The sequence below is a fragment of the Vanacampus margaritifer genome, chromosome 5 (assembly GCF_051991255.1).
Source record: "Vanacampus margaritifer isolate UIUO_Vmar chromosome 5, RoL_Vmar_1.0, whole genome shotgun sequence".
NCBI classification, from domain to species: Eukaryota; Metazoa; Chordata; class Actinopteri; order Syngnathiformes; family Syngnathidae; genus Vanacampus; species Vanacampus margaritifer.
Window position 1 is genome coordinate 3,876,923 of NC_135436.1, and position 15,407 is coordinate 3,892,329.

The window sequence follows — 15,407 nt, forward strand, 5'->3', positions numbered from 1 at the left end:
TCGTTTGCGTATCCTCTACTTTAACAGACCCCGTGGAAGCTGTCCACACGCCTTCACAAAAAAGCAAAACCCTAGAGACCGAGCCATCCCGAATATTGATAAAGTTAAAAGAAAAGCTTTCTGTCGATGATAAATTTTTAGCCATAACAGGCGTCACTCAACTAGGAAATAATTGGCTACTGTTAATGGAAACGGCTGCAAAGGCAGCAAATTACAGCTGCGTTTCATGTATGGGACCAAGACCATTGTTAAGAGTAATCCCAACAAGTATTCCACCAGCATGTTTGATGGAAGTAATGACAAAAGTGTCGCCTAATGCAGCCTGTGCTAGTTGGAATGATGTATATCCTGTAACCAAGGCAACAAAAGATAAACCAATTTTTTCTGTTGAAGGTGCAATGGCTAACTTTTCATGCACAAATCTTACAGGAACAAAAAATAAAGTGGGAAGCCTCGCTCCAACATGGTGTAAAACGACTGTGCTCCAAACAGGACCATTGCTGCCGCGTAGTGACGTGTGGTGGTGGTGCGGAGGCACCAAATTGTTTGATTCTTTGAATGATGCAACTGGTGTGTGTGCATTGGTGTCTCTGCTGTTACCGGTGCTTATTTTTCCATCCACACTGGGGGATATTCAGAGAGCAGTTTCAGCTCATGATCCCCTCCACCATCTTTCAAGAAAGCGACGTGCTTCCTGGTGGGACGGTGGACCAACCTATTTGGATGCAATTGGAGTTCCTCGCGGCGTTCCGGATGAGTATAAGTTGGCAAATCAAATTGCAGCGGGGTGGGAATCTATTTTCATATGGATAACACCTAATAAAAATGTAGACCGAATCAACTACATCCATTACAATGTACAAAAATTGGGGAATTATACTGAAGAAGGATTTATAGCTGTCAGAGAACAATTGGCTGCAACATCACTCATGGCGTTCCAGAACCGCATTGCGGTCGACATGCTACTGGCAGAGAAAGGTGGCGTTTGCGCTATGTTTGGGGACCAGTGTTGTACATTTATACCAAACAACACATCTCCGGATGGGTCCCTCACGAGAGCCATTGAAGGCCTGCGCACCCTGAATCGAAAGATGAAAGAACACTCAGGTGTGTCCACCTCAGCATGGGATGAGTGGTGGGAAAAAACGTTTGGTAAATATAAAAGTTTGGTATTTTCTGTCATGATTTCTATGACTCTGTTCACCTTAATTCTTGTCCTGTGTGGATGTTGTTGTATTCCCTGCATTCGCGCATTACTCGTCCGACTTATCTCAACCGTCATCGCTCCCACAAATTCTAAATTACAAGAGATGTACCCTTTGCTTATTTCTGTAAATAATGGTGATGGAGGGGACACTAATGACCAAACAAATGATGAGATAATTTCTCCTGCCGTCCTATTTTACACACCTTAAAACTTAATATATATAGATATATAAGGGGACATGATGGAATGTTTAAGTTTGTCATCCAGTAAATGATTCAACTGAATAAAGCCTTTATGGAAGTTCTTTTGATGACAAAATTTTTGGAGGCAAATGTAGAATAAACAGGAGGGAAATGTAAGAATTATTTTGGAGGATTATTATACATTTGCCGTGTTGAAGTGAATTGCCTCTTGGGAAAACACATTGCAGTGAGAACATAAATACATTGAAGTGTAAGTCAACGTAATCATGTGGTAGTTTTTGTTTAGGATTGTTATGTATTGCAAAGGAGTGTTATTGTATTGGGTGAAGTTGCAAGTGGACGACTCAGCTGCCGAGTGAGGACAACTGATAAGAAGACGAGACGCACGTCAACGCCAGGGCCCCTGGACTTGCATGCCACACTTAGAGAGTGTGAAGTGAGATAGGAGTTGTTTTTCTCTTTCTGTCATGTAATCAGATGCCCAGATTAATATATATAAGGGGGCTATTTGAATGAGGAACCAAGAGAGACTCTGTACCGATCAAACTAAGGCTGCAGTTTTCTCTTCCTCATGAGCAATAAATTTGGAACCAGATGCTTCCTCTCTCTTTATTTGATAAATGTCTACATCTGAACCTGACAAATGCGCATGTTGCAGAATGCTGTCAGAGTCTCTTATTATTAGTCATTTGGTCATAAAAACTGAAGGTCTGAGGTCAAATCCTGTTTACATTCAAATGCCCGAACTGGTAGGGGGGGGCTGGAGTAAACATGTCTGTTTATTATCATCACTAAACCTTTGTTCAACCTAGGAGGGGCAGAGAAACCTTTTATCTTTTATGTATAAAGGAGTGGGTGTTTTGTATGCGGGGACACACTCGAGGCTTAACTTCACCTTTGAATGTAAGCATTTTTCCTGTGTCTTTAAGAGCTCTTAAATAAATCTTTGCAAAGAAAACTTCTTCATTGAGATCTCAATGCAATTATTTTGAACACGCAAGGATTACACTTAATAAAGTAATCAAATAATACCTTCAAATGGTGACCCCGTACGGCGACAAATTGGGACGTTTTCTGCGACAACTGTATTGATCCTGGGCACTGAATTTCTAAGGCCAATGTTAACAAGGTGAGTGGGCATTTATCCACGTTGGGAAATTCTGTTTGTTTAGAATCAATACAGTCGCATTATGTCTGTACCAAATTGTATTTGAGATCTGTGTGAACAAGTTAGTGGGTTTAAAGTTGTATTTTTTACGGAGGGACGCGAAAGTCCTCAATTTTGAAAATTACTACGACCTTGAACAATGCATAAAATAAAAAAGAAAAAAAAAGAAAAGTGATGCCCGTTGTATACGGAAGTGACGTCAAGTAGGAGCGCTCCGCCATTCGAAACGGCATATGAGATTGAGTTCCGCGGTGGAAGAGGCTGTTTTTATTTGTTTTTTTGTTGAAATAAGCCGCCCGTGTTGATATAATTCCACGGAGTGAGTGCTGTGTAATAAGCCGCCCGTGTTGATATAATTCCACGGAGTGAGTGCTGTATAATAAGCCGCCCGTATTTATATAATTCTACAGAGTGGGAGCTGTGTATTTAGCCGCCCGTGTTGATTTAATTCACTCGGTAGAGAGGCTGTGTTTTTTTGTTTCTGATTTTGTTGAATTGAGCCGCCCGTGAAGATCCTGGATATATTTATTAAGTCGTGCAAACGATATTTAATTTCTGTTTCATTTTTTCCTTTTTTGTTTTTTTTTATTTTTCTGAAGAAAAAAATATATTATAATAATTTTTTGGGGGGGATTAATGAGAATAGTTTTGATCTGTTGTATTGTAGTATCATAAGTGAGACGTCACTGACTTTATAAATATTAAAATGACTAATTACTACATATTATGGACGAAAAATTTTGACCGTAACTAAGGATGGTTCGATTTGCATACACTTCCGGTCCATAGTCAGAATTTGTCGCTAAGCGAACAGTGAAGGCTATAACGTTCATGATGCTGGACGCATTTCCACCACGGCGCCGACGTAAGTTGAAAACTCTTTTAAATGAATGAGTGCGCACTAATTGTGATAGTGGTTGTTCTCACTGTTGAAATATGTGGTGTGTTTGATTGCATTGATGAAGTCCGAGGACCTTGTTTGTGTAAAACAGCGCCAGACGCTGATTAACTCCATGAAAAACACATCTATATTTTCTTCGAATGGAAGAAAAGTTAGATGACAATATAAGGTCGTGGACCAAATGTTGGTTAACGCTAGAATGCTTGCTTTGGGCAGCTTTGTGAAAGTTGCTCGTAAAGCTGTGTTGAGCGAGTCCGCTAGCCACAGCTCGGCTAACGGGAAACGTGGTTGATGATCGCGTGGCTAATGCTAGGTTAAAATCTCCGCCAGCTTATGCTGAAGCCAGTGCGAGTGATGGATTTGGCCCTAAGAACCCTTTTACTGAATCACCGTATAGTACGGCTATTCGGATGCTGCAGGATTTGCAAGCACCTATGTTGACAGTAAATGGTGGTAATCTCAATGTAAAATGGGATTCGAGGAATTGTGACGAGACGCTAACTGGCGACTCCGTTGTGAAGGCTGCTAGTGCGTTAGCTGCTTGCTGGGTGAATGCTTCTGTGAAGCGGCTGGAATTGCATTTGGATAAATTGTTAGCCATGAGAGAAGATCCGTAGGACAGATTAAATAAGGCAAGAGCTTTCGGATTGGAATTGGTTCGGCATGCGGAGATTCCACAGTCTATTTGTTCTAGATGCCGTACTATTCTGAAGCGTTCTGAAAAGGCCGCTGGAGATGAATTGATTGAACGAAATCGTGCTTTGAGGGCCGAACGTGAGGAATTGTTCCGACAAGCGGGACCATGAAATGACCGGAGAAGCATCTGTTGTTGCTAATAGCTATCAAATTGAAGATATACATAGGAAATTGGCAAAGCTAACATGTGCAGTGGAGAATGTTTCTGTGTCATGTGACTTCAGCGTGTCAGACGGACTTTTAGACAGTGCTTCTAATGAAATAGTGACTGCTGGGCCCAGTTCGTGAGACAAGACTGTGTGAGATGTATAGTGTGATTTGGAGGGAATGTTTTTTGTTGTAAAATGACTAGGGTCAATTGTGTGATTATAATGGGAATTTTTCTAGTTGGTATGTGTGTGTGTATGTGCCGCAAAAGTTTGAAAAGTTGAGAGAATTGTTGAGAGAATTGTTGAGTAATTGAATGAGACCTAGATAAGGAAAGTGGGGGCTATCCGGGTGGTTTGGGAGTTAACTGAATCTGTAATTGTGAAGCCCTTGAGAAATGTGTGTGTGGATATTTTATTTGTTTTTCTTTAATATCTTTAACTGTATGTTTGGTGTTGTTTTTGAGTAGAAAAGACTGGTGTGATAATGGCATTTGTTTTTCGTATAGGAATGTAGTAAAAAATAGGTTTTGAATGCGATAAATGCTAGGACTCCCCCCACCCCCCTCTTTTCTGCTCCCTTCCCTGTGTCTTAAATGGGGAGAGAGGGGCTTGTGTGTGAGATAGGAGTCATAGTGCAATGTGCCCTGTAATGGGAGTTTTTCTCTTTTCTAGGTAAGAGAAGAATGATAAAAATAAATAAAAAAGACAGGAGTATGTGTGTGTGATAAGTTTTTTTTTTTTTTTTTCTTTATTTTTTCTCTCCCATTTCCCCCTCTCTCCCCTTTTGTCTCCGGTGGGGAGAGTTGTGGTTTCAGAGGAGACGTGATTTTTTTGTCAAATAACATCTGGTTGTTATCTTTTGTGTGTGCGTAGCAGGGATCTGCTGATGCTAATCTGTTGGTACCAGTGGAATTCCTGATAAGCGGAAGGATATAGAGGTCTAGATGTTAACTACAAGCCACTCTCCATATTATTTTTAAATTCAGGTCTGTTTTTTATAGTTGAATGAGTAATAAAACCAAATTTTAATTGAAAAAGACTTTTCATTTTTGATTTTTTCCCCCTGCATCTATCATGACTCATTTGTAGGTGTGAAAATGATTAAACCTTTGTTCTGTCTGAGTCCAATTTTAGAATTCGAAGTCGGCCATTGTTGCATGCCAGTTCTGAGAGAACTTCCCCATGAGGGCGCTGACTGTGAGCTGTCACATTTTAAGCATAATTTGAGGTAACATGTAATGAAGAAGAAGTCTATGGTAGACATATGCGTAAATATAGTATTACTACTTGCTTTAGTGTAGTGAACACATTTAAATAAAACTACAAAATAAATTTTTTGAGAAAATTATTTTTTTAATTACAACAAGCAGATAGTATTCTCTTGCTATGATCTCATCTCCCTCTGTCTGTTCCGAGTGTATAAATGTTTCAGGCAGGTTCAATCTTTGATGAGAGGTGTTGTTCTTGGGCGTCTCAACAAACATGCTGGAATAACCTGGCTGTTGGGAATATGGACAAGCGTTCTCCTACTCTGCTTGGTGCACAGAAGGCCACTTTCGGGAGGGGAAGTGGCCAAACAGACTGCGATAAGGATGGGACACTATATCCGCTCGACATATGACTGTTCAATGACTCTTATGAATTATCTGAGCAAAATGTCCATCAACTCTTTGAGCAGACATCTCGAACTCTCATCACAGCTGTCCTGATGAAACTGTCAGGGGTCTCCAGTGACAGCTAAGGCCTGCTTTGAACTTTGCCCTGCATAAACTGCTGCCATCTGCTGGACAGAAAGGAATATGAACTCCAGTTGTTGACTCAAAGTTCTCGAGGCATCTGAGATCAGCTCCTTGAGTCATATTTTGGTCTGTTTGGGTACATTTGCACTGTGTACTGTGTCGGAAAAGGAGATGTGATCTATAGCAACGCAGTTTCGGAAATTGAGAACGGCTTATGTGAATTAGGGTAGGATAAAATTTATTTCAATCTTTATTATTATATTTTCCGTTATTGGATGCTTGTTGAATTTGGTCTTCTAATTTTTTGCCCATTTCTCTTTTATAACTTTGGCTTGTGAATTTGAACTCAGATGTGGAACACTTACGGCGAATTTGCTGGTTAAATTTTAAATTTTTGATTAAGGTCGCAGCACTGTGATTTTTTAATTGGATCATGATCTACAAAGTTGCCTGCTGTGTTTTACAAGCCCCACTACTCTGTAGAAGAGGTGAGGATAATTAGCATTTTAAGATGACGTTTTGGTTTGTTTAAAGTAGGTCCCTCTGATCTTTTATCTTACTTTACAGTTAGGTTGTTTTTTCCTCACTCTGTGTTGCCTGGACAGGATTCAAATTTGCACCTCAACGGCTTTTGTTTTTATGAATTGTTCTTGCAAGCTAAGCAGGATCTGCTCCTGTAGTTTTGGTGTTGGCCAAATTGCCCCAATGTTTTTTTTCTTATCAACAGGACACAAGATGTCTGTTTTTTCCCCTCTTAGAAGCAGCAATTTGTAAGCGGCTGCAGTTTTCACATTCAGGTCTGAAATGATCAAAGTTCATCCATATCAGATGGGGGAGTCAGTTACTGGTCTGTCCGTGCGTATCGTCACAAGGAAGGTATGCACAAGTAGTTCATATTGAATTAAATAAATGTAGGAATATAAGTCTGAATGTGATACTTCTATAGTATGCGAGTGAATGATGTGATACTTCTATAGTATGTGAGTGAATGAAGTGATACTTCTACAGTATGTGAGTGAATAAATTCACAGGAGGAGAATTGAGGTGATCGGACTTTGACCATGGGAGGAAAAGTAAGGGCTGGCAAAGACACTCATGGGGAAAATAAGGTAAGTATATTCAATTTCAGAAACAATTGAAAAGTATAATTTCTAGAGCCCATGGAATATGCCATTTAGGTGTGGAAGGAACATTGAGACACCTGGTTGACATTATTTTATGAGACACGTTATAAAAATGAACTGCAGGACTGCAGTGTTTATTAAAGGTATAAGTATATATATAAATCTCTTCTCAGACTGTTTATGGCCCGGCCGGACGTGAGCTCTCTGGGTTAAGATGATGTTGTTTTTAAATGATTTACACTGCTATAATAAAAACCAGCGTAAAAAATACAGAAATTTGATATACGGAAAAAAGAAAGCACATTTATGCTAAATCTACAACAGTAAATATCATGGTAAAATATTTGATTAATCATTATCTACCATCATAAGGGTTTCCTAGGAATATTGGATCAGACGAACCCATTTGAAAAAACAAAACTTCATAAGTTATAGAAAAGGCATTGAGATTAAAACATATTTGATCTAGTATATTATCTCTGATCTCAAGGACATTAAAGAAAAATAGAAATATTAAACAATTGGCCTCATAAAGTTTCAGTTGGCTACAAGACTTTCATTATTGTGTCATTGAATGTGCAAATGTCATTAAACGGATTCTGTTTGAATGCCACAACAAAAAGAACTTTTTCCGTGTCCAACAGCACGTTCCAGGACCTACAGAACTTAAACAATTAACATTTGCTAACAAAAACTACCAGGTGCTCTTTTCAAAGTAAAGAATGAAGACTATGTATGTTATAAGTGACTAAATGAAAATGATTTTGCATACAGATTGGTGAAGGACTGGTCTATCTGGTTTGATGCTCATCACAGTGGGGGCCACATCCACCTCATGTGATCCACATGTGGTCCCAGGCTCATCAATCACATCAATTGACCCCGACCGAGGGGGTTGACTAAACCGCTGACCCAGATGCCCCGGCTGTCTGTTCCAGGAGGATGCTAAGTGCTTTCCAAGGCACTGTTCCATGGGGGGGACCTTCACCAGGAGATGACTTCACTGAACAAACACATCTGCTATTGCGTCGCGACACATTTTATTGAATATAGCTATGGCACATAGGGTTATTTTTCATATGATATGCCCCTTCCACTGAAAATTTCTTAATGAATCAAATTGTTCTTTAATGCCATATGACTGCTAAACTACCCTCTCTCTCTCTCTCTCTCTCTCTCTCTCTCTCTCTCTCTCTCTCTCTCTCTCTCTCTCCTGCTGTTCTTATTTCTGAACTCTACACATAAACATTGCTTAATTTTGCGACGATCAAGATCCGCGCTGGACTAGTTTGATTGATAAGGGATTAAATGTCTGGTTTTGAACTTATATTAGTTTCAATGAGGGACTGAAGACATTTAACATTTTCAATTTATATTTTTACTGTTTTTGAATTTGCTTATAAGCATATAGATGTGATATAACCATGAGTAGTTAAAATAATACAATGTGATAATGATTTTGTGAACTTCATTTGAAACCGCTTACTCCTCACCAGCTCTTGAGATAAGAATGCGCATGTTGCAGAATGTTGTCAGAGTCTCTTATCATTAGTCATTTGGTCGTAAAAACTGAAGGTCTGAGGTCAAATCCTGTTTACATTCAAATGCCCGAGCTGGTAGGGGGGGCTGGAGTAAACATGTCTGTTTATTATCATCACTAAACCTTTGTTCAACCTAGGAGGGGCAGAGAAACCTTTTATCTTTTATGTATAAAGGAGTGGGTGTTTTGCATGCGGGGACACACTCGAGGCTTAACATCACCTTTGAATGTAAGCATTTCTCCTGTGTCTTTAAGAGCTCTTAAATAAATCTTTGCAAAGAAAACTTCTTCATTGAGATCTCAATGCAATTATTTTGAGCACGCATGGATTACACTTAATAAAGTAATCAAATAATACCTTCACCACCTGCTTATTAGCAGCGGTGGTTTGATTGACAGACCAGGACGAGCAGAACGGAGCTCGATGCTGCTTGTCCCACTGCCAACTCTCAACTGGCAGCCTGTCAATCTCCGGGCTACCCACGCACCAGTGCACCGCCTCCGAGGCGTGGCTCGCTACAAGGCAAAGTGGGGTAGTTACTCAACTCCACGCCCCAAACAGCTCAACTTCACGAGGACAATGGCACCGCCTCGTAGAAATGCGTACACGGTACAGGTATGCAGTTAACATCTTCACTCCCCTGTTTTAACCCACTCGCCATGAGCTACTTTGGAGTCGGCAACTTACAAAAGCACACGCGCGACTCACAACTTCTTTACTTAGGTGCAGGAGGAAGCGGAGTTGACTCGAATGTCGTTACATCACTCAAGGGTAGCTAGTCCTCGAGTAACTCGAGTCTCGTCAAGGTTTGCACGCCAACAGTCACCTGACTTCCCGCTATTTTCGGAAACAAAAAACAATGCCCAACTTTAAGTTAAAAACTCGAGTTATATCACATCGTATTCACATACAAGTAACTATTCTTCCAATAGTAACTGGCTCTCGTTTTCAATCACTCTTGTTACACATTAACTCTTTTATGTCAGTAAGGTGGGGCTTTAGGACCCAGATGCGGGAAGGCAGAGCAAGGAGGCAGCGGTGCAGTCCAAAAGAGGTTTTAATATCAAATCAAAAAAAAGGCTAACTTCAAAGTACAAAACAAATGGAACTAACAAAACCTGAAGCAAAACATGAAAAAACAACTAAGGCGAGACTAACAACATGACATGGATCCGGATAAGGCAAAGAGGTCAGCGTGACGTGGCAAAAGACTTACGAACGTGGCAACAGCAAAAATGAACCGACACAGACAGGGGGGAGACAACCGACTAAATACACCAACACTAATGACATGACAAGACACACCTGGCTGAGGGCACTGATTGGATGACACATGAGGGTAATGGGGAAAGGTGGACACAATCAGGGTTGACACAGACACCACACGAGGAAGGGCAAGTGACCAGAAACGAGAGGAGTCAGACTTTTCACAATAAAACAGGAAATGACAAGACAAGGGGAAAACACAAGGAAAACATGACAGGGAGTAAACAAGACTGAAAATAAACATGACAGAACCCCTCCGTCGAGGGACGGCTTCCAGACGTCCCTTAAAAAGTTCAAAAACAGGGCGGGCGGAGGGGGCGCGGAGGCGGGAACCTGACACCTCCCTCCAGTCTAGTCCGGGGGACGTCCCGGACGCCAGACGAGGGGAGCCCGGCGGCGCCGATCTGGAGGGCGCCCCGGACGCCACACCGGAATAGGACGGCCGTGGGATGAACATCTCCTGTCCACCCCCATGGGCCTGACGCCGCCATGGAAGAAGCGAAGAGACCCCGCATGAGAGCGGCCGAAGCCAGGAGGCCCGGGGCTGCAGAGGCGAGGACGCCCGGGGTCCTGAGGCTGCCGTGGAGGCGGCCGACGAGGCGAGAGGACTTGAGGCTGCCGTGGAGGCGGCCGACGAGGCGCGAAGACTTGAGGCTGCCGTGGAGGCGCAAAGACTTGAGGCTGCCGTGGAGGCGCGAAGACTTGAGGCTGCCGTGGAGGCTGCCGACGAGGCACGAAGACTTGAGGCTGCCGTGGAGGCTGCCGACGAGGCGCGAAGACTTGAGGCTGCCGTGGAGGCTGCCGTGGAGGCGGCCGACGAGGCGCGAAGACTTGAGGCTGCCGTGGAGGCGGCCGACGAGGCGCGAAGACTTGAGGCTGCCGACGAGGCGCGAAGACTTGAGGCTGCCGTGGAGGCGGCCGACGAGGCGCGAAGACTTGAGGCTGCCGTGGAGGCGGGAAGACTTGAGGCTGCCGTGGAGGCGGCCGACGAGGCGCGAAGACTTGAGGCTGCCGTGGAGGCGGCCGACGAGGCGCGAAGACTTGAGGCTGCCGACGAGGCTGCCGACGAGGCGGCCGACGAGGCGCGAAGACTTGAGGCTGCCGACGAGGCGCGAAGACTTGAGGCTGCCGACGAGGAGGCGGCCGACGAGGCGCGAAGACTTGAGGCTGCCGTGGAGGCTGCCGACGAGGCGCGAAGACTTGAGGGTGCCGTGGAGGCTGCCGACGAGGCGCGAAGACTTGAGGGTGCCGTGGAGGCGGCCGACGAGGCGCGAAGACTTGAGGCTGCCGTGGAGGCGGCCGACGAGGCGCGAAGACTTGAGGCTGCCGTGGAGGCGGCCGACGAGGCGGCTGACGAGACTGCCGACGAGGCGCGAAGACTTGAGGCTGCCGTGGAGGCGGCCGACGAGACTGCCGACGAGGCGCGAAGACTTGAGGCTGCCGTGGAGGCGGCCGACGAGGCGCGATGACTCCGGGGGCTGCCGTGGAGCCGGCACGGAGTCCGGGGGCTGTCGCGGAGCTGATACGGGAACTTGGAGCTGACGCGGAGCCGGTATTGGGGCCGGAAGCTGCTGTGGAGCTGATCCGGAATCCTGGGGCTGCCGCAAAGCCGGGACGGAAACCTGGGCCTGACGCGGAGCTGATACGGGATCTTGGGGCTGACGTGAAAACGGGACGGAAACCTGGGCCTGACGTGGAGCTGATACGGGATCTTGGGGCTGACGTGAAAACGGGACGGAAACCTGGGCCTGACGTGAAAACGGGACGGAAACCTGGGCCTGACGCGGAGCTGATACGGGATCTTGGGGCTGACGTGAAAACGGCACGGGAACCTGGAGCTGACGCGGAGCCGGCACGGAGTCCGGGAGCTGCCGCGGAGCCGGCACGGGGACCGGGAGCTGCCGCGGAGCCGGCACGGGGACCTGGGGCTGCCGCGGAGCCGGGACGGGAACCTGGGGCTCCGACGGCAGACGTGGCTCGGAGACCTGGGGCTCCGACGGCAGACGTGGCTCGGAGACCTGGGGCTCCGACGGCAGACTTGGCTCGGAAACCTGGGGCTCCGACGGTCGACGTGGCTCGGGGACCTGAGGCTCCGACGGCCGACGTGGCTCGGGGACCTGAGGCTCCGACGGCCGACGTGGTTCGGGAACTTTGGACTTCGGCTGACGTGGTTCGGGAACTTTGGACATCGGCTGACGTGGTTCGGGGACTTTGGACATCGGCTGACGTGGTTCGGGGACTTTGGACATCGGCTGACGTGGTTCGGGGACTTTGGACATCGGCTGACGTGGTTCGGGGACTTTGGACTTCGGCTGACGTGGTTCGGGGAATTTGGACTTCGGCTGACGTGGTTCGGGGACTTTGGACTTCGGCTGACGTGGTTCGGGGACTTTGGACTTCGGCTGACGTGGTTCGGGGACTTTGGATTTCGGCTGACGTGGTTCGGGGACTTTGGACTTCGGCTGACGTGGTTCGGGGACTTTGGACATCGGCTGACGTGGTTCGGGGACTTTGGACATTGGCTGACGTGGCACGATAGGGACTTGAGGCTGCGGAGCCGGAGCCTCATCAGCCTGCCACCATGGGGAGTGAGGAGCAATAGGGAGACTATAACCCGAGGATACCGAGAGTGAAGGATCGTGACGTAAACTAACGGGAGTGGGTAAGGAACCAGGTAAAGGGGAAACTATGTCATGACGTGGCGGTAACGGTGGGCTATGAGGTGCACACGATGGGGACCGGTGTGGTGAACACGGCGGAGACCCAGGTGAGGAGGGGTGACATGACCCGGTGTCAAAATAATCCCTAAATGAAAACTGTGAAGAAAACATGTGGGGAACTAAGCTGGTGAAAAAGTCCAATTCGGAGTCAGATTCGGAACTGTAATCCGTAAGTGCATTAATGGGAAAGGGACCTTCATTTTCATCATCGGAGATGTCAGAGTCTAAAAAACATTGAGGCGACAAAATGGTGTCGTAGGGCAGAGACTTGAGTGCGTTTTGCTGATCGCGTGAAAGGGGAAGAGAAGACAAATACCGCGAAAAGGAGCTTACTTGGATGGAATGGGATTGGATGGCAGGCTGATGGTGCTTCCGTGTCGACCGACAACGAGCCGGTCGCTTACGGAAGCTTCCCGCTGGGTCTGATCTTGGTCGGTTCATTCTGTCAGTAAGGTGGGGCTTTAGGACCCAGATGCGGGAAGGCAGAGCAAGGAGGCAGAGGTGCAGTCCAAAAGAGGTTTTAATATCAAATCAAAAAAAAGGCTAACTTCAAAGTACAAAACAAATGGAACTAACAAAACCTGAAGCAAAACATGAAAAAACAACTAAGGCGAGACTAACAACATGACATGGATCCGGATAAGGCAAAGAGGTCAGCGTGACGTGGCAAAAGACTTACGAATGTGGCAACAGCAAAAATGAACCGACACAGACAGGGGGGAGACAACCGACTAAATACACCAACACTAATGACATGACAAGACACAACTGGCTGAGGGCACTGATTGGATGACACATGAGGGTAATGGGGAAAGGTGGACACAATCGGGGTTGACACAGACACCACACGAGGAAGGGCAAGTGACCAGAAACGAGAGGAGTCAGACTTTTCACAATAAAACAGGAAATGACAAGACAAGGGGAAAACACAAGGAAAACATGACAGGGAGTAAACAAGACTGAAAATAAACATGACATTTTACTGCCAAAGACGTTAAATGACGTTCTGCAAAAACCTACGGAGGAGCGCCAAAGACGTTAAAAGACGTCCTCCCATTTTTTCTTTTTTTTTTTTTTGAAACGGGTGCTGGGAAGGCTTGCGGAGCTCTCCTGAAAGTTTTAAGCAGGTCTCGTGAGCCTAATGACTATTTTTGGCCCCTAGAGGGCAGTAAAGGAATATAAGAGTTTGTAAAGATGGGAATAAAGGAAATAAGGGTTTGAGTAAGGATGTACAAAAATGCAGTGCTTCAGAGTAAACAGGAGCCAGCTTCAAGGACGAGATAAGACCGGAGGCCAGAAGTCTGGGGGAGATTCCAGCCAGAAGCAGCCCGAAAACAACTTGGCGAAGAAAGGACGTCCAATCATAGAGAGCTAAAGTTAAAACTGCAGTAACACATAGCCAATAGAATTATGTTAGGATGTCTTTGTCTTGTGTGATTTGCATATTGTGTTTCGATTCTTTGCTGGGGCGTCTCAGATGAGTTTACGTCTGCTGCTTGAGACAGAGGCGTATAGAATTGTATTGGCAAGGACCTGGGACCCCAGCTGTTTGTATTAGATTTGAATGTTAGGAATAAATCCACTCGTGTGTGACAATGCCGGCTTCCTGATACCTTTCTATTGCAGAACGAGCATGCTATTGTTGGATGAGTGATAGTTTGGTAAGGTCACAAATTGGAGTCAGATTATTAACTTAACTTTATATTAATATAGCAATAAATTCCAACAATTTATGGTGACGCCGACGTGATGCAAGAGAGGTAAAAAAGAAGTCTGGGACTTCGAGAAAACCACAAGAGTCTGGGACTCGAGGATCTGGGATCCATGTCCACACCAGGTGACGACCTGAAAAAGCCACACGTCCGATCGGCTTTCCTCTTGGGCCCATACTCAAACAAGGTGAGCAGATTCCTTTTGTTTAAATTCTGCACATTGGCAACGCTAAATTATGAGAGGAAGGAATGTGGGACGTGTTAGTAGGGTATAAAATCTGGGATTTACCTACTCGAATAAGTTTGGAACTGTTCGTGGTTTGATACGGTTTAAAATCTGGGATTTACGTATAAAGTGTGGACATTAGTAGGGTATAAAATCTGGGATTTACCTACTAGAATAGGTCGCAACTATTCGTGGTTAGATACGGTGTAAAATCTGGGATTTACGTATCGATACGGTTTAAAATCTGGGATTTACGTATCAGTGTGGAAGCGGTGTGAATGTAAAAACTAAAATTAAACTGCAAGAGAAGTGATTAGGACACGTGCGAGTGGATTTAAGGATGGCGGAGAAGAGAAAGTGTGATGAGGGTCTCGGGTCCCCTGAAGTCTGGTCGGAGATTAATGGTCATTACGCTAAAATGGAATCACAGTTGATTAGTGGAGTAGAAAATAAGAAAATTAAGAAGGAAAAAGAACGGTGTCAGAAGTTGTTTCTGAAATTACAGAAGGATGAATTGTTTTGTGGAGGATCTGGAACATGGGATATGTCAAAGTTAGCGCGCCAATTACAGAGAAAGGAGAGCAGAATGCTGATAAATATTCGAGATATGAAGGAGGAAAAGAGCCAAGTCGGATGGAGGCAGCGTCATAAACTTGGAAAAGAGTTGAAAGTTGTAGAGGATGATAGACGCGGCATTCATAAATTGGCAACTATTGCGACTGCGTTGGCGGCGATAGGAGATGAAAAGAGTGAGG